This window comes from Mus musculus, chromosome 2 (genome assembly GCF_000001635.26).
Source record: "Mus musculus strain C57BL/6J chromosome 2, GRCm38.p6 C57BL/6J".
NCBI classification, from domain to species: domain Eukaryota; kingdom Metazoa; phylum Chordata; class Mammalia; order Rodentia; family Muridae; genus Mus; species Mus musculus.
The window spans coordinates 106671913-106690289 of record NC_000068.7 but is presented as its reverse complement, the minus strand read 5'-3'; positions in this window follow the sequence as shown (position 1 = coordinate 106690289).

The following is an 18377-nucleotide window of genomic DNA, read 5'->3' as shown; positions in this document are numbered from 1 at the left end:
CTGAACACTGACTATACTGTGTCTGGCCCATTTGAAGGTTTTTCTCTTTGAATACAGTAATACTGCAAGAGAAAAGAAAGCTGAGTAAATTGGCACCTAAATATTTGCAAAGACAGTTTGTCAAGATATGGTCTCAAAGGGACCCATGTGATTAATCTGATCCTTGGATATGTCTTTTTTGTGATACCTTCAAAATAAATGCAAGAATAATTTGGGGGTTCATTTTATTTAAAACTTCTTTTTGATTTACAAGGTATGTGACTCAGAACGATTTGCGACATTCTAGAATAGATGAAATTTTACTTCTTGAAAAGTTGTGTAATCAGTATACTGGAAAAGGTAAATTTGATTTAGCTTTGCTAGTAGCAGAAATAATGGCAAGCAAGGAAGATGTGAAAATCTTAGAAATTTACAAAATATTAATTCTTACAATTTTAGTAAGCGATGTCTAGCATGTATCAGACATATTATATGTACTATTACAAATAGTGGATATATTTATTATGAATATAATTTAATAATATTATAATGAGCTTTTATGAGCATATAATGAGCTAGACAAATTTATTTTGTGGTGCTAAGGATTGAACCTACAGCCTTACACATATGAGCTACAAACCAGCTGTATTTAAACACTACACTAGGGGAAATTTTAAAAATGCTGAGCATGGGTTAATGTATTTTCAGTTTTAATATCCATTCTAACAGGTTTGCATGAGTTTTGCTATCAGTTTTTACATACTATACTAAGCCTTTTGACACCATGTTCCCAGGTCTGAAAACGTTGTAGAATTTGGAGCTACTTGGGAAAAGCATACATTCTCACAGAAGCAGAGCTACAATATTCTTAAAAGATGAATAATGTGAAAAAGCCATGTAATCTGAAAACAGTACCCATGTGTTTTTTTTTCAAATGGATAATTCAATTTAACAAGGTAGCATAATTTTCCTTCTCAAAAAAAATAAATAAATAAAATGGGTAGATACAACTTCTAAAACTGAGTTCAGAGAACAGCAGAAACTAAAAATTTCCCCACTAGCATAATAATTCAATTACACAACTGCTACATTTTTTAAATCTTTATTACATTTATTTATCTAGTATGTATGTGAGTGTGTAATGCCATGACACATATGTGATCAGGGGATAACTTGCTGGGACCAGAGGATTGATCCAGGTGGTTAGGTTTGGTGACAAGCATCTTTCTCCACCAAGCTATTGTGTTGGACTATCAACTCATAGTTTGGAGGCCTTGCTCTGGGCCCAGTACAGTTCTTTTTCTAAATGTTTTAGTGATTTATTTATACAGCCTATGAATGCATATGGATGTTTTGTCTGCATGTCTGTCTGTAGGTCTCCTGCATGGAGTACACAGGAAGGATGGAATTGTGAATCAGATCCCTTGGAACTGGAGTGACAGACAGTTGTGAATTGTCATGTGGGTCCTGGGAATCAAACTCAGGTTCTTTGCAAGACCAACCAGTGCTCTTAACCACTGAGCCATCTCTCCAGTCCTAGACATAGTTCTTACACTATGCTGATGATACGCTTGTGCCCAAAGTAGGGATGCTTTTCCTCACATTACAACAGTCCTTCGATATCCACAAGTAATTGCTTCCCAGCCCTCTCTGTCTCTTGAATATCATAATCTGGACATGCCAAAGTCCTTTATATAAAATGGCATAGTATTATCTGCATTACACGCACATCCTCTAGCATATTTATCTCTGGGTTACTTAAAATAACTAATACAATGCAAATGCTATGTAAATAGTTGTTAATACTGTTGGGGAACAATGACAAAAAGCATAGTGCATCTATAGTGTAGATGCCATTGCTTTTTGAATATTTATATCTCAAGTTGATTGAGCCTGAGTGTGCAGAACCCATGGATACCTGGGGCCAACTCCCTACAGTCTCATGGGGTGAGCGAAGGCTTCCTGTGGAAGAAAGGAGCATAAAGGTATTATCACAGAAAAGAGACACCAGGGTGCAGGGTGGCCAGGTACTGAGAGTGATGTTTTTTTTGTTTTTTTGGTTTTTTGTAGTGGGATAGGAATTTGGAACTGATAGAGCTGATGGCCAGACTGCAGGGCTAAACTCAAGATGATTGAAGGTCATAGCTGAGCCCTTGTTCAAGATGTTTGACTTTATCCTGAGGGCAACCGGAAACTGTTTAAAGATCTTAAATAGAAGACCGGTGACATGATGACATTAGTGTTCTGTAAAGGTCATTCTTTCCCAGTGTGGAGAGTGGATTTCAGGAGGCTACAGGGAGCACAGTGAAGCCAACAGGGAGATTCTGAAGCCATTGTTTTGAAGGGGATGCCAACTTTCATAAGGATTATTATGAAGATGAGACATGGGAAGGCAGGAATGAATTCAAGATTTGAATGCATTTTAAATGATAATTTTTTAAAATGTTTACCAGAATCTTGACAATCAGGTTGCAGGCATGTGCCCCCAGCCACAGATGCAGATCTCTACTACCCAGTGACACCATCCTTAATCCCCTAATCCAGTCTCACCCCAGCCTTGCTGAGTCTTCTAGCCATCCCCCCTACATCATGCACGTGTCTTTTGGAATCCCATATCTTAGGAAGGATCCCAACGCTACATGCAGCAGTTGTATTAAATGCTGTTAGTGTCTCTGGGTTGAAGCTTACAAAGCTTAAAGCATCCAGTGGTGTGCATTGATTTTTGATTGATGTTGTGGACTTGTTCTCTTTCCCTATGAATATAAAAGCAGGAGGCAAATGTAGTTCTGTTCTCCTTTCAAAACTTTTATAGGTAAAAGTTCCACATCTGATTTTATCAGAACTAATTCACTTATGTTTAGTATTACACAGAAAATTCTAAAAGGCTTATTAACAAATAATTCTTTTATTTATTTTTTATTTTTATGTATTTTTCTTTATTATTTTCCATTCGTGTATTCTATTTTTAATTAGGTATTTATTTCATTTACATTTCCAATGCTATCCCAAAAGTCCCCCACACGCTCCCCTACCCACTCCCCCACCCACCCACCCACTCCCTCTTCTTGGCCCTGGCGTTCCCCTGTACTGAGGCAGATAAAGTTTGCACGACCAATGGGCCTTTCTTTCCACTGATGGCCGACTAGGCCATCTTCTGATACATATGCAGCTAGAGACACGAGCTTTAGGGGGTACTGGGTAGTTCATATTGTTGTTCCACCTATAGGGTTGCAGATCCCTTTAGCTCCTTGGTTACTTTCTCTAGCTCCTCCATTGGGGGCCCTGTGATCCATCCAATAGCTGACTGTGAGCATCCTTAAATTGGAATCTTCAAAGAGCTGCAGAGATGGCTGGCTCATCAGCTAAGAGTACACACTGCTCTTCCAGAGGACCTGAGTTCAGTTCCTATTGACCATGTCTTCCAAATACCTAGAGTTCCAACTCCAGAGGATCCTGTGCCCTCTTCTGGACTAGAAACTATAGGCACCTGCACATATATAGTGGGAGTGCATGCATACACACTTACATACTTACACACGCACACAGAGATTCACAAAGAAAAATAAATCTTCAGTGAAGAAGTTTTTAAAGAAACAGATACGCTTTCAGGGAGGCTGAAATATAGACAGATAACACGATTATTCTCTTGGTAATAGATGGTCCCATGTGAACCTTGTTAGTCTTGAAAAAAATCTACTGTAAGAATAATAATCCAGTGGCTGGGCTCCATGCTTCAAGCTGTCACTACACTCCTCCTTAGCAGCTCAGACTGCAAAGAGGAAATGAATGGAAATGAATAGAGACATTTAGAACCAAGGCAATGACAACTATATTTTCCAGCTTTACTCCTTTCTTGGTGTTTGTGTGTTTTGAAACTTTCATTTGTATTTCTTTTGTCCTCCAGATTCCCCACAGTGCTAGATAAACAAAGTGAGATTGCTACTTAAGACAGTGGTTGAAAAGCCAAGATCTTGGCCATGTGGCCTTACCAGCTGCATCAAATTAAAGGAACATTTACTAGAAAGTTGCTTTTGTTTTGTCTTGTTTTAGGTAACAATACAGTACAACATTAAAATCCACATTCTGCACTTAGTACAGAAGGAACTTAAAACAACAACACAACTTTATTTTTCCTTTTTAAAGGACTAAATTACCTTGAGAAGGACTAGAAAATACAGATCAGAAAATAGAGGACTAGATTAAAATTAATTCCATCACTCAGAAATATCTACTGTGAACATTTAGTTAAATAGATTTCCAATCAAGTGTATTTTCCAAACTCAGTAGACAGCTGGGAATTGGGAGGGCAGAGCAAGGTTTGAACTCGTCTGTCCCTAGCACTGCCTCTCTAATTCAGGCAAGTGCCATAAGCCCTTTGTGCCTTGTTTTCTTCTTTGTGGAAAGGCCCTGATCTGTAAAGTTACTATGAGGAATGAATGAATTGATACTTTTTTTTTTTAAGATTTATTTATTTATTATATGTAAGTACACTGTAGCTGTCTTCAGACACTCCAGAAGACGGAGTCAGATCTCGTTACAGATGGTTGTGAGCCACCATGTGGTTGCTGGGATTTGAACTCCGGACCTTTGGAAGAGCAGTCGGGTGCTCTTACCCACTGAGCCATCTCACCAGCCCCCGAATTGATACTTTTAAAAAAACTTAGATAATGCCCGAAACATCCAACAAATCATAGTTGTATAACCCACTTGCAAATCTTTCACATAAAATTAATATGAAGGTATTATATATGGCTCAATGTAGAAGCATATTAAGTACAACAATTAATCCCAATCCCTGTATAGCTTCTCTTCCCTCTGAGTTAATACTGTATGCATTTTCCCATGTCATTAAGCATCTTAATAGACTAAAGATAAAAATAAAGATAGCACAGTCATGGTCTAAGTTCAGCATACTCAAGAATCATATTCCATTCTGGGACACTACATGCATGATAGCCAAGGAGACTTTCTTGTGAGATTCCTTCTCCAGAATTCAGTAGTCTTCTGGTAATCAAATCTCTGGAATTGATATTTGAAAGACCAAACATTTGCATTTACTTGTCAAGTTAGCACAAATTATACTAATTCCCTCACTTTTTTTGATTGTTCGCTTGTTCTTGATACATAGATGATATTTGCAAGAAGCAAATTAAAGAATTAATATTTTGCTGATTACCTTTGGATCATTTTTGTTATATCCAGATTCAAAGACAAGAGAAGTATGTTCATTGGAAAGTGTCAATGAACTGAAACTGAACTTGTATCACTAATTTGTATCAGGGTTGGTGCTATAACCCTGCAAATTCAGAGTCGCAATCAGCCCTAGTCTGTGTCAATCTTGTGAAAGCAGGAACTTCATTGGCAAAGGCAACAGCACAGGAAAGTTCCAGAATTTAGGAGAGATCCTTTAGATGCTGGCCATTTTATGTGGTAAATTGTATGGCTGTTGCTTTTCCACAGCTGGGATATGAAGAATATGAAAGCATATATGGCCAAGGCTTAACTTATCATAATATTTGTGTATCAGAATTCCAGTCTGCAGTAAGCTAAACCTTCACCAAAGACACAGACTAATCTAGTTGAACAAATATCTGCTGCTTTGGCCCCAAGGCTTTGGGTAGTCTGTGATTTCTAAACATTTTGTTTGGGAAAAGGTTAAGGGATTAAAGATTTTTTTAAAGGTGGTAGAGGATTCCAAGTACATGACACAAATATATGGAAATATCACAAAGAAACTGTACAATTAATATATATTTTGAAAGGAAAGGAAAGGAAAGGAAAGGAAAGGAAAGGAAAGGAAAGGAAAGGAAAGGAAAGGAAAGGAAAGGAAAGGAAAGGAAAGGAAAGGAAAGGCTAAAGAGAAAAATTATACTCTGCAGCTCTTATGATCTGGTATCTGAATCCACTGTTGGCAAACTGGTCCTTGCATGGCTTTGAGGCATATGGAAATTGGCGATGAAAATGTCTAGTGTAACAAGAACTATAATTCGATGAAAACTGAAGCAGTGAACTGTGAGAAAGTGTTAAACCAGTGTCATTAAACAGCGCTTCAAAAATAATGAAACAGAAATACTAACCCTCTCCGAGTGAAACTGAGCAAAAATGAGAAAAGCACATGGCTTGCAGAAAAAAGTTTAAATACATGAGGTAATGTTCCTTTTAATTACTATTATTACAAAGACCACTCCAAAATTCTACACCCAGACTCCTTTCCATTTATCTCTAAGTAGACAATGACATCACGTCTCCTCTAAGTTATTCAGACTCAGGAGATGGAATTGGCTCACTCAATAGGGAATGCCATGTTTGGGATTGGCACAGAGCTTAAAGCTTCTCTCCACATTATCCCCAAACCATAAAACACATTTGATGGTGGGCAAGTGATTGAAAAAACATGCCCTTTCGACTTCAAGAACTCAGAAAAACATGAGGAACAAAAATAGAACTGTACCATAATGTATAATCTTAAAACGTCACAGAAAAAGAGAAACTAAAAGAGTAAAGAAAAAATACTACAGTTGTCTGAAGACTAGTGGGTTCATGAAGTCGTTAAAAGTCACTCTGTAAGGTCTGAGTTTGGGGAAAAGTCAGCGGTTGCTTTGTTCTTACTCTATGTAAAATCAAAACCTACCCAGACGCTGGACAAAGTCAGGGACCGGCTGCCTTTTTTTCTTGCCTGGTTTATGCTACTAACTGCACATAAATGACTCTCGCTCAGAAAAGTCTGTGGTTGTGTTCACAGGAATCCCTGTTTCAGACTGGCAAAATGCCTAAACACAATCAAAGAAGTGGGGGGGGGGGGTGTAGGAGCTTGCCTTTTTAAACGGGCTAGAAAATTTGTCCCAAAAGATCACAGGGCAGCAGAGACAGCTGGGAGAATTGGAGCTGGGGCTCTTATTTCCATGCCAGTGAGACCCCTAACGCAGAGGGAACACAGATGAGAGATGAAGTTGTGTGCACTGCTCAGTTACGAACACTGCTCAGTGCAGCAGCAGCCACGTACCAGGAGGTGAAAATATAACATTTTCAGAGGGCTCTCATGGCAGAGCAGAACATTAAAAAAATCCTTGCTGTGCCAAGAGTGAATATATTAGAATCCAGCAGAACATTGTAAATAAAAACAAACAGCAAACGGAAAGCAAGGAGCAAAACAGACAGCTTCTGAAATAGTCCACACAGAAGAGACTTGATAGTGTTCCTTGTAAGCACTTCTTTGCTAGGGACAGTAAGGGGGTCTCATTCCTGCAAGAATCTTGACACAAAATTTTCTGCACAATAGCTTAAAGTATTTAGAGGCCTCAAGGAGTTTGGCCACCAGAGGGTTTCAAGTCAAAGGTTTTAGGACATTTGACATTTTTTTTTTTTTTTGGAAAAGAGTAAGCATGGTTTTTGTGCTGGGAATTTTGTAGTTTTAGTTACGATTGGTAGTACAAACTTGTGTAGGGGTTTAATTGTATTTTCTGTATTTAGCTGGGTCTTTTAAAGGTGTTATTTAATATAACATCATATTGGTAAAGTGCACATCCTTTTACTGAAACCCTTTGTGCAAACTGGAGCTCCCTGGAAGTTTTATTGAGATACTGGGAAGGGTCTCTGGGGCACCCTGACACAGGCTGTGTTCTCAGCCTTCGACACTCAGTGCACTTTGACAGATATGAAGGAAAGCAAGGCCAAAGAGTTCTCACAACACAGCTGGTGGTCGTGAAGAACAGCTAGGGGCATGTCTGTCATCAAGGATGCTGGCTTCTGTGAGAGAACCAAGCTGAGAAGGGCCTAAGAAACCAGACCTACAGAGAGATTTAAAAAAATGTGAATTTTTGTAATAGAACACTACAAGGTCAAAATTAAATCCTAAAAATTATCAGTGGCTGGTATCACTGACATATATTTTCTTTCTTTTCTTCTTCTTCTTTTTTTTTAATTTCTAAGGGTTTCATTAGTAAAAGATTGTGGAAGATAATCAGTCAATTACATTAAAAATATCTTTTGGAACCTTCTAGCCTCTTAGAGAAATTGACTAATAAGTTCCAGAAAAAAAGGAATGACGACTACTAGAAGTGACAAATCCACAGTTTCATTCCATTAGTCAATATTTTCATTTTTGAGAAAGCAACAATATACTCAATGCATTGTATTATTTCCTGTTTTTTTCTAACTTGTATGGTTGCTTTCATGTGCTTTTTGTCTCAGAACTCTTTATGTGGGCTATTACAATGATTTCCTGACATTTTAGGAAATAAGTTTTACTTTAAAAGTGTACATGTATACAGTGAAGCCTTTTTAAAAAGAGTAACATGTGCATATATATATCCTGAAGGTCTTTTTTAAGGACTAAAGGATGATTTAAAAAAATACATGTGCTTGCACACACACACACACACACACACACACACATGAACTTATGCACCCTTACTATGTAAATTCTTCAGACATGACTGGTTAAGATACTATCATCAACTAATGTGTAGCTAGGCTTCTATTTCTGTCATTCACTCACCACCAACCCCAGTCCCAACCCCTGGTTTTTCCAAATAAACAGCAGGCCCTAAGGGCTCTTTGAACTCACCCGAGTGCTTAGCTTAGCAATCACTGGTTCCTGTAGCTTATCTTTCCTAGTATTTCTTTGTGATTTAATAGTTTCAGCCTGGCCCAGGGAATGAAAACTTCTGGGTAAGTTTCTAGAAGCTTTGCACTCCCATTGTCATCTGTGACCAACCAGGTTGCCTTTCTCTGCCTCAGCTGCTTTCTTATGATCATGCCTATTTTGCAGCAATGGAATGAAACCCGATAAAATGGCTATAGTTGTTTGCTGCAGAAGGCTAGCCTTCTGAGCTAGGCAGGTGTGCTTAGAAATTAATGAATGAATAAGTACCAACCTCTTGATGGTGTTATTAATTAAATATCCACCACTGAAGTGGCATTTAATTGTTAAGGGATTAATAAAGTAGGTTTTTTTTATTACATTGGGATCCTTGAATTTTCAAATAATAGAATCTGACCCTGACAAAGGTCAGCAGCAAGGAGTTTACAGATAGTAACAGCGTGCTATCAATCAAGAAAGCTTAAAGTATTACATTTCTCCAAAATGACTGTACTCATACATAGCTTTTTCCCCTGTTCTTCTTCCAGTGTGATACTGAGTGTATTCCACTGATGGGGTCTGATCTGTGTTCTTTCTTCTTGAACGATGATCACTTTTATGGTATATCAACTAATAGTGCGGGACTAGATATGTAGATCAGCGAAACTGCACAGGCTTAGCATTCCCAAGTCTTCAACTCAAGGAAGGAGAAAGGATTTCTATGCTCACCACTCTTAGAGCAAGGATCACTTTATCCTTGAACTGCTATTTAAGAATATGGTCACTCATTAGTCACTACGATGGATAAACTATGTAAAGATTGTAGGAGCCACACTCTTCTGCTTTCTACTGATCCAAGTCTTTCTTGACTAGGTGCTGGGCATGCAAGTTCACTATGTTAAGAAGCGAATAGAGAAGAAACCCACAATCCCTGCTGAGCCTCTATGGCGTTTCTGAGAGATGCAGAGAAAGACATGTCGCTGCCACCATCAGTAACTGCAGCAGCAGCAGCAGCAGCAGCAGCAGCACCACCACCACCAACAACAACAACAACAACAACAACAGCAACAACAACAACAACAACAACAACAACAACAACAACAACAGTGCTTTGGAGATCTCCAGTCAGAAAGCATTTCTAATTCCTGGATTTCCCAGCTCTATCAAACCTATATGATAAGGACAAAGATTATAGCTGTGGCAGGGAGGTAGTAATAATCCACTCAGGTGACATTTGTTTCTATAATTTCCATATTTATCATATTTTTTTAAAAACAAAATGCAAGTAAAACCCATGCCTTGCCTGCTGAAGATGCTAATAAGCTTTTGAAGTAGCCTTCAATGTGAAAAATTCATGTTAGAGACATGACTGTTTCTAACATAGCTCTAGGCTTTGTTGATGACGAAAGGAAAACCAAGCCAAAACAATTTCCTTACATGTGCACGGCAGCCTGAGTCTTATTATTACAATGTAATAAGTAAGTGTGTGAGATGCCTCAGACTTCATCAGAGAAGTGTCTTTGGCAGGGGGCAGTGTTTATTTCAGAGAGAACTAGTCAGATTGTGGAGAATAAGTGTCTTCAGGGTGCTCAGCCATTAAGGGACATCTATATCACACATCGTTCCCCACAAGGCTCATGGCACATCACAAAAGGGGGCACAGAATGATAATAAGAGCCAGAGATTGAGAAGGATTGAAGTAAAACCATGTGTGCATTTATGACTGGACCTTTGTCCTCATGAACTCACAACCCTTACAGTTGCCTGCACAAGATCTGATCTCCACAAAAATCAAGTCAGTCCACATTCCAAGCTGGAGCCCCCACCTCCAGGAGTTATCAGCAGTTTAAGGCTGCTGGGGGAGGGGAATCGGGTTTTTCTTGGTGTGTGGTTGCTGATGACTTGGTTGACTGTTGTGACAGCTAATCTTGGTTGTCAATTTAATACACCTGAGAAGAAGGCGCTTGCTTCAGTTGAGGCCTTTCTTTCATCAGACTGGCTAGTGGGCACGCTGTGGACCCTTTTCTTGATTGCTACTCCATGTAAGTGAGTCCAGCTCACTGTTCCCAGTACCATCCCAAGGTAGGGGTCCTGGGTTGTGTAAGAATACTATGAGCCACAAAGAAAGCAAACTAGCAAGCAGCAAGCCTTCATGGCTTCTTTCTGCTTCAGGCTCCCATCTTGAGTTCTGGCTTCCTTCATAGATGAACTGTAACCTGTAAACCAGATAAACCTTTCCTTCCCGGTCACTTTTTTTTTTTTTTTTTGGTTTATTTTTTCAAGACAAGGTTTCTCTGTATAGCCCTGGCTGTCCTGGAACTCACTCTGTAGACCAGGCTGGCCTCGAACTCAGCCCAGTTGCTTTTGTTGTCCATGTTTTATCACAGCAATGGAGAAGCAAACTGGTGTTCTAGCAGACGCCCTCACACATAGGCTCATAAGGACAGCTGTAATTGAACTCTGGGGGACGGGGAAGGACCAAAATCATGAATTCGGAAGGAGATTTAGGAGGCATCCAGGAACAGTTGGAGGGGTAGTTGGGAAAAATATAGGATCACAGCACAGGCATGCATGTGCAAAATTCTCAAAGGAAAAAACAAAAATATATCGTTTTAAATGTTGCTCAGTAATTTTAAGAGCATAACTCAGTCGCAGAGGGCTCATCGACATTACAACCTTTACCATTGTCAGGCTCTCCAACAATGACATGCAACTCTAGTCCAATGGTTCTTGCTCATGGTGTGGTGATCCCCAACCACAAAGTTATTTCCATTGCTACTTTCTAACTGTAATTCTGCTACTGTTATGAATCATAATGTAAATATCTGATATGCAGGAAGTCTGATATGTTACCCACAGTAAAAGGGTCATCCACCCCCCAAAGGGGTCATGGCTGGCAGGTTGAGAATTGATTCTCTATACTCATGAAACTGTAACTTCTCATTCCCTCCTACAGCCACCCCCTGGTAAGCATCGTTTTTCACGTCTATGAATTTGACTCCTCTAGGTATCTTATATAAGTGGATATGTGGAAACCACGTGATATTCATCCTTCCATACTTGGCTCGTTTCACTTGTCATGATGTCTTCCAAGCTCTCTTTGTATTGCAGTCTATGTTAAGATTAACTTGCTTTTTTTTTGGCTGAAGATATTCCATTGAATGTATGCACGCTATTTAGTTTATATCTATTGATCTGTCACAAAACATTTGAGCTGATTCCATTGACTATTATAGATACAATTGCTGTGAACATGGGTAGGTCTATGGCTATGCATTGGAGTCTCTGTTTTCCATTTTTGGGTGTATATACATAGTGGACTTGCTAGGTCATTATCTATTTACTCTTGAAGAATGTAATCCCCATCTTCATAAACAACCACATGCCCAGATACAGCTAAATATCTTCTTATTTAAGAACCCATTTCCTAGGGCTAGAGAATTGGCTCAGAGCTTAAAAGCACTTGCTGCTCTAGCAGAGCATCTGGGTCCCATTCCCAGCACCTTGATGGCAGCTCACAACCATCTGTAAGTCTGTCCAGATTCCAGTAGTGAGCACCAGACATCACTGAGGTTGCTGTGAGGTAGTCAGTGACACCATGTTGAACAAAACAGAATTGATTCCTTAGTTGTACAGAGCTTTAAGTAAGGAAAAATCCAAATATGATGACAAACCAGAAAAACTCTTTGGGGGAATAAATACATTCAGCTCACCAAATTAGTTGTGCTTATTACTTCAGATTTTTAAAGCAATTTCATACAATTGACAGTCGTGCCCAGAGCAATGAATGCCAGCATTCACCTTTCCCCCATCATAATATGCTACCAGTTTGGAGTTTTTATTCTTCTCACTACTTCTTGGACATGATAAGATTAATAATGCTCACACAGCATGTCAAAATTATGCACAGGCATTGTGACCACGAGCAAAGGAAGGAAAAGCCACAAAGTGACGAAGATTAACATGACTGTACAGAAGATTCCCAACTTCTAGCAATGAATCAATCAAGTTAGGCTTGAGAAAGACTGGTGGATCCATGGCCCATTTACATCACAGTGGGAAAGCATGGGGGTGAGCAGAGGTTGAATACAAGTTAGCCTGAAGTAGGAGGGGGAAGGGAGGAAGGAAGAAGGCTAGGCAGGTGTGAAAGTTCTGAGATAGAAAGAGATTTGACCATCTAGAGAGGAATGTGGAAAGGACCTTTAGGAATGAGGAAGCAATTAGAAATCTCAGAAAAGAAGAGCCCCAGTAAGTCTCAGTATCAGAGGGCAGCAGAGGTATGCTGAGTAGATGACATAGCTAAAACTGAGGGACATGCCAAATCGCCATCGTGGGAAGCAGTTTTCAGTGAATTGGCTCTCCCTAATTGGGGGGGAAGAAGGGCTATATAGAATTTGAGGAGTGGGAATGGGTTTTGGGGGTGAGTGTACATTATTGGCTAGTACCAAGGTGCTGGTAATGCTTCATTTGCATGAAGACAAATTCCAGGTGCTGGCTGGACAGGGGGAGGGGGAGGGGGTGAAGGAGGGGGAGGGAGAGGGAGGAGAGAGTGTTACACTTGTATTTTGGCCACCAGTCTGCATGACTCCCTCAAGGAAGGCAGAGGTGAGGATCTTAGGGGCTACATGCCCTGGAACATTTAGGCACAGACCAATGAAGGAAAGTTCCTACCCCTGCCGGTCTCAGGGCAAGATTTTGGGGGGTTGGACACATTTTTAATCTCACTCTTGTTTTGAACTGGTTCCCCTAGTTGCATGGCTTTCTGGCCCCACACCAATGGTAGAAGCCTTCCCTTTACCTCTCCTCCCTCTCTCTCTCCCCACTTCTGAGTGTATGCACACATGCATGTATGTGTGCATAAGTGTACACACACACACACACACACACACAAACACACACACACACAAACACACACACACACAAACACACACACACACAAGCACACACACACACACACCAGAGAAAAATGTCAGGTCGTTTTTACTTATTATTCTTCACTTTATTATTTATTTATTTATTTATTTATTTATTTATTTATTTATTTATTTATTTGAGACAAGGGTCTTTTACTGACCCAGAGCTCCTGGATTCAGTTAGATTGAGTGGCTAGTGAACCTGTGGGTCTCCCGCCTTCCCTGCGTTGGGATTGCAGGCCCACCACCCACGATCATCTTTTGCCATGGATTCTGGGGACACTACGTCAGGTCCTCAGGCTTCTCCTTCAGTCTGAGGCAGGCTGGCGTTCTTATCCTTCAATCCTCATCTGCTGTTCCCCTTTATTGCACGTTCTGCTCCTTCATCCTAGACAGTCTTTTCCTTTAAAAATTACATTTAATCACTTAATAGGTTTCTATCTGTATCCTGGAACTTGTTGTATAGACAAGGTGAGCCAAACCCCCAAGTGCTGATTGAAGGCACACGGCGCAATGGCTGGCCTCCTGTAACATACATGTGTGTACCTTTCCCTGAAGCATAGTCCTTGAAAAATCACTTCCTTTCTGAAGTGCTTGTCGTAGGTATGTTGAAGTTTAAGCGCATGGTAGTACATGTCTAATATTATATGAATGAATAGCATCAACTCTCCTTGTAAGAAAGGAATTCCCTCTTCACTTCTTCCCCAGTGATTTGGATTAGGGCAAGGAACACACACACGCTTGGTCATAGTCCCTGGTTGACACTCTAGTAACCTCTCTCTCTCTCTCTCTCTCTCTGTCTCTCTCTCTCTCTCTCTCTCTCTCTCGCTCTCGCTCTCTCTTGCTCTCATCTCTCGATAAAAATAAAAGTTCCATGATGCTAAAGTATTATAAACTATTTTATTTTTACTGTACTTACTTCTACAAATTATATCCACTCCAGATAACTAGTGTTCCTGGTTCAGGCTTAGCAGATGACATACCTGAGGGATGCACAGTAAGGGCTCAGGAGTGAGGACCATTGGAGGGCTGTGGCCAGGGATGGATACTTCCTGCAGTATACTCAAGATTGAATCCACGGCCTCCTGCATGTCAGGTAAGTGTTCTACCATTGAGTTATATATTTTGCCCAGGAGTAGACTTTTAAAAATCTTAATATGAACATAATATCAATATTCTTGGAATTATGAAAATTTAAATGTCTATAATAGTTAGAAAAAAATTAAAGGTGGCCAGAAGAACTTAAATAAGTTTTCAAATGTTACTTTATATGTAAAGCTTTTTTTTTTCTTCTAATTTTGACTTCAAAGTGTGAGAGGTTTTTTTGGATGTATATTAAACCCTGATAATCTATTACTTCACCTGGCCCCTCTTAAGTGCAAGAAGTGCTTTTCATTGAATGTCTGTGATGTGCCTAACAGCCTTGTAGTTATTATTGTTTATTCTATGACAGTCTTGCAGGGGAAGTGTCGTTATTCCCACCTTTAAAATCAGAAAACCAGGACTTGAGGAGATTAAATCAATAGTTGATGTTCACAGAGCTAAAAGAATGACCTGGCCATACCTGGCTGGGTGGTGAAACGAAGCAGCTCTCAGGCTGTACCCACTGCTGAGTCGGTCTGTGAATCACTTAGCAATTAGTTAGGCTTCATCTGAACTCATCATTCCTCAGAGTTTTTTTCTGACGATGTTGTCAAGGAGAGACTTTGTTTCTATGTCTCTGAAAGTCTTGCTGTAATAGCTACAAAAGAAATCACTGGAGTGTAACCACCGCTTTGTAGGTGACATTTGCTGGTGTTAATCCAAACCAGCACCTGTGTGCTTCACCTGTGATGTCACGGTGAACCCTTTTAACTCAATCCCACACAATGCTTCAATGACAAGTGGCTTAGGGCCCAGAGGCTGGCAATTTACCTAGGAGCCCAATTGCATCCAGGAACCGGACCTGGACAGTGTGACTTCAGCCTTCAGGCTGTGAGCCACCCACACTAAGCCAGAGCTACAGCTGGTTGGCAGTATTCACATGTGTTCACTGAACATAAAGATTTCTCTAGAAGTTTAACTTGTTCTCTCCCCCCACAACACTCTTTACCCTGTGCCTCTTCTCTAAATGACTATTGTTCCCAGCTTCTTTTTCTGCTGCTATTTTTTGTAACCAAGATCCTTAGGTAACTACGGGAAGCATATGGGATTTCTGCCCAGAAAAAAAAAAAAAAAGAAGGAATTTTCATTGACTAAAATAGAGCACATTTAAAGTACCTGGAATAGACACCTTATGTCAGCTCTGTAAGTAAGCAAGCCTGAGTGAGTCTCAGCTTCTCCACTTTCACTGCCTGGCATCACAGTGGCGAAAGCGAGAGCGGCTGCGGTGTGCTGGAGTGTGAACATTCCATTGGCCGTTGCCAGAGTTTGATAAAAGAACACCTATGTTACCTGCTGCTTCTAGAAAAAGCCCAGCGCTCAGGACCGTGATATTTAGACATTAGTGAGAAATATCCAAGGGAAACACTAGTCATTTGTGGGGAGAAAACACAGATATCCCAGTACTGCAAGTGAGTCAAATTGTGAGAATTGTTCCCAGATTTTCTTTTTTAAATAACGTTTCCCAGATCCATTAGGATAATCTATGCTTCACCACGTCACGTGACATTATATGGCACATATTCAATTGAAAATACCTGCTTGTTAAGAAGAGAAAGAGATTAGAGTTGATGGTTTTTCTTTCATCAGGAGTTTTGGGAAACTGTACTTCAGGGAAGCATGAAGGAAAGGTAGTTTGTCCTGATCAAGCCAGCTCAGCCAGTCAACAGGTTCTCCAGGGTAGCAGCGAGAATTAGAAAGAAAAATGACAGTTAAACAACACGTAGCATGGCCACAGGCAGTTCTGAGACTGAGGCTAGGTTTTTTTTTTCCCCAGTTCGCTTGCTTGCTTTCTCTCTCTCTCTCTCTCTCTCTCTCTCTCTCTCTCTCTCTCTCTCTCTCTCTCTCTCTTTCTCTCTCTCTCTCTCTCTTTCTTTCTTAGATTTATTTATTCATTTAATGTATGAGTACACTGTTGCTGTCATCAGACACACTAGAAGAAGGCATTGGATCCCATTTCAGATGGTTGTGAGCCACGATGTGGTTGCTGGGAATTGAATTCAGGACCTCTGGAAGAACGGTCAGTGCTCTTAACTACTGAGCCATTTCTCCAACCCGCCCATCTGCTTTTATACAACTTTAAGTACTTGCAAGAAAGAAGGTTGGTTCTAGGTTAAGGAACAAGCTAGACAATAAACACAAATAGTCAAGGAACAAGCAAGGCAATAAACAAAGTCCTATGAGCACTGTTTCTAAGGGCTTATCAGGATAACCAAGATATCTGAGCCTACTTCCCCATCCAAGCCCAAAGTCATCTTCTTGCCCAAAGCGTACTTCTTTGTTCTAGTCCCAAATCAGATTCCTGCCTGAGCTTACTTCCTTGTACCGGCCCATTATCAGATTCTGCCTGAAGCCTACTTCCTTGTCCTGGTCCAAGGTCAAATTCCTGCCAAGCAGTCCCAAAAGCTCTCTACATAGTCCAATGAAGAGACTTCCAACCTTCTCAGCAAGGTTCCCACTTAACCAAATTGATAAAATTTGACAATGACAATTATCAGATCCATGGAAAAGATACTCTGATACTTCAGGAATTTATATAGGACACCGAAGTATGCTCCCACTCCAGGAAACCTTACTGTTAATGTTGAGCAGTAGTTTCTGTTCTTGTAATGCTGTCAAGCTAGGATGACAAGTCATAGAATTGGGACAGACTCTTGAATGCTACAAAGTAGAAGATATCATTTTTAAGTTTATATGGGAATTTATATTTACTTTGGGGTCATTGTAGTCACGTAGTCCTCATTCTGTTTCTTTAAGCTTTTTGTTGTTTTTTGTTTGTTTGGTTGGTTTTTGTTGTTGTTTTGATGACTTATTTACTTATTTATTTTGGTTTTTCTGAGACAGGATCACACTATTCTGTCTAGCTAATGTGGAACTGTTATGTAGAAAAGTCCAGGCTAGCCTGGAACTTAGAACTTCTGCCTTCTGAGTTCTGGGTCTCAAAACATGCACCACTATTATGCTTCTATAAGCCTTAATTGTGGGAGAAAAATAGCATATAATAAGCAATATGAATCATTTTATCTGAAGTCAAAAATCTTAAGAAATGTGTGGATTGGATATGACTATAGAACTGTCAATATCTGTTTCTAACTTAGAAAATGTTAATTTCACATGGCCCAGCCTAATGTGATAAGGAGTTAATAATCTGTGAAGCAAAACAGTGTTACATTTGGACATCAAATGGGGAGTGAACTTTTTTCCCAGGTTTGCAGAAGCTTTGGTTTGCGTAGTTTTACAACCTGATTACATTTTGAACTGAAAAAGTAATTGGAATGTAAATGTCCTGTGCCATTACTAAGCATTTAATAAGTTTTGTCTGACACAAGAGACACCTTTAAATTTCATAAATCTAAACAAATACATCATGAAGTGAAAATGTAAAAGGGTCTCATGATTGTTTGAGCAATTTCTTTATTGGAAACAGTGCACATGAGGGGAAGCCTGGAGTCATGTCTCCTCTTTGGAAGTGCAATAGGCATAGAAAGCCACCAGCACCATCATCAAACCAGAGAAATTAAAAACAAACAAACAAACAAACAAACAAAACCCTAAAAGGCCCAACTCATGGCACGCTAAAGACTTTGGTCTGTTGATTGGATGAATGGAGCACACCTTAGCACTGACCCTTTTGAAAGATCTGTCCACTAATGTAAATTATACAACTCACTAAAATCATCACTGCCAACAAAGAAAAGGTGCCCAGCTCCCAGGTTTCGAGCTTCCAAGAGGAACAACAGGCAAGCTAGGCAATTACTTCTCTG